Raw genomic sequence first — 2254 nt, 5'->3', positions numbered from 1 at the left:
CCCAACCCGTCGTGCAGAAGAGAGGAAAAGAAGAGAAGAAGGAGAAGAGGGGAAAAGGAAGAGGAAAGGAGAGGGAGAACCCTAGGTGGAGCAATCCTCAACCAAATCCATCCGTTCAAAAGCCTAAACCACTCTAAATCTTCTCCTCTTTCATAATCCAAGCTTAGTTTTGAGTGGGGAGCATTGTGGAGAGGGATATTGCCCCTCAAAAATTCGGCCCTTTGTGAGATTTTGGGGTTTTGGGGGTTTCAACCTCCATGGAAGCTTGAGGAACATTCATTCCTCTATTGTGTGATCATTGGTGGTAAGTTTCCACTCTCTTTCACATGATTCTTGGAGATTTGCATGAGTTTAGGGTTAATGAATAGTGTTTTAGGGTTTTTATGAAATGTTGAGTAGATTGGCTATGTTCAAGGAAGAATGAGGCTTAGAGTATGTTGTGAAAAATGCTAGGAATGACATTTAATCGGTAGAAATGAGTTTATAGTGTTATTTTAGTATGCTTTGATGTTTGGAGAAATCTAGGCTTGGAACTATGGATTTCCTTGCATTGTTAGCATTGTTTGATTGTATTCCTTGTGTTGATAGGATTGAGGCAAGAGGACCAAGTGGAGTGACCAACCCTTGGGGTTGTGTGCAATTGAGGAAAGCTCAAAGAGCAAGGTAAACCTTTGGACCTTGTGGTTGATCCCATTGAGTGTTCCACCATACTCCGTTGAGGAGAAATGGTTTATGAGATGTGATATGTAATTATGATAGTGATTGTATGCTCATGCATTGATTCATGCATTGATACATGTTATGATTGATTGATGATTATTGGTTGATGTTTGATTGTTTAAGAGTAATTGAGGAATGATTATAGAAGTAGCAATAATGAATGAGGTAATGGTTGAGGATTGTGATTGAGGTTATGCGTGATAGTATTATGATGAGGATGATTGGTAGGAACTTCCCTTGGAAACAGCCCTATGTGGATCTCCATGTGGTTAGAGCCTAAGAGGAACAGCCCTATGTGGATCCCTCTTGGAGGTTCCTAGATTGAGGAAAGGACTTCCCTTGGAAACAGCCCTATGTGGATCTCCATGTGGTTAGAGCCTAAGAGGAACAGCCCTATGTGGATCCCTCTTGGAGGTTCCTAGATTGAGGAAAGGACTTCCCTTGGAAACAGCCCTATGTGGATCTCCATGTGGTAAGAGCCTAAGAGAAACAGCCCATAGTGGATCTCTCTTGGAAGTCCATGTGATGCTTGTGGATAAGAATGTGTTAAGCTATTATGATTATGTGTACATCAAAGTGAACCTTAGGGTGGAGTGATCTCCAAGGACCTCTGGTTTACTGTGATATATTCGTATATCTCACCCCGTGTTGTGGGGCATCATTTCAGGTACTGATAGAGGTGAGGTTGATCGAGGCAAGAAGCGTGAGTAGACTGTACCTGATAGCTGGACATGTTGAGTTGCATGCCATTTAGCATTGCTATATGTATATTTTGATGCCACATGATGTATTTTGGAGGACTTAGTGCATGATCATTGTAGTAGTAATGGGTATCTGATACAGGGTTACTTGCTTTGATCATGTTCATTTTGTAGCTAAGTCCTTTGGCATGTATATGAGATTTGTAATTAAGACATGATGTAATATTGTAAGTAATGAAGATATTGGTGTATGATGCTTACTGTAAGTTAAATGCATGAATGTATTTTTATGTATTGGATATGTTGAGCTGGAAAGTCAATTAGGTACCTTGTGCTAAGTTGGGAAACGTTGAGAAAACAAAGATTATGCTGCCCAATTTCCGTTAAATCAATGATGAGAGGATGAGAGTTGAGCAATGATATAGGGATATCACAAGCTTGTTAAATAGGTTGTAAAATGTGTAGGATTGATTCCCCAAGAAAGATGCATGAAAAATATGAGTATAGGAAATTGCCCAGAAGAGGGGGCTTAAGCCTGCAAATGGAGGCTTAAGCCTGCTCAGGGGGCTTAAGCGCCCATGAGGGGGCTTAAGCGCCCTGATGCACCTGTGAAGACCAAAAGCTTTCTGCCGCATGGGGCTTTAGCGCCCAAAATGGGGGCTTAAGCGCCCAGGTAGCGCGCTTAAGCGCCCTGGAGCGAGCTTAAGCGCCCTTGGTGGCTAAAAAATGTAAATTCCCTCTGTCTGTGGGCGCTTAAGCGCCCTGGAGCGAGCTTAAGCGCCCTACCCGCGTAGTTTTTCAGCATACACCTGAGTTAGTAAAATTGTCATAAC

At 42.2% G+C, this 2254-nt stretch overlaps 1 long non-coding RNA gene across 1 annotated transcript; it reads left to right on the top strand.

Annotated features, from left to right (window-relative positions):
* The first annotated feature begins 281 nt into the window (after positions 1 to 281).
* LOC133286471 (uncharacterized) lies at positions 282 to 1654 on the top strand. Its single transcript, XR_009748126.1, has 3 exons — positions 282 to 304; positions 589 to 663; positions 1388 to 1654. It is a non-coding gene; the product is annotated as an uncharacterized LOC133286471 (long non-coding RNA).
* Positions 1655 to 2254: the final 600 nt, after the last annotated feature.

This window comes from Gastrolobium bilobum, unplaced genomic scaffold (assembly GCF_033153095.1).
Source record: "Gastrolobium bilobum isolate Gb01-03AN ecotype WA unplaced genomic scaffold, APGP_CSIRO_Gbil_v1 utg1666159, whole genome shotgun sequence".
In the NCBI taxonomy this organism is placed as follows: domain Eukaryota; kingdom Viridiplantae; phylum Streptophyta; class Magnoliopsida; order Fabales; family Fabaceae; genus Gastrolobium; species Gastrolobium bilobum.
This window is presented reverse-complemented; position numbering and strand designations above follow the sequence as displayed.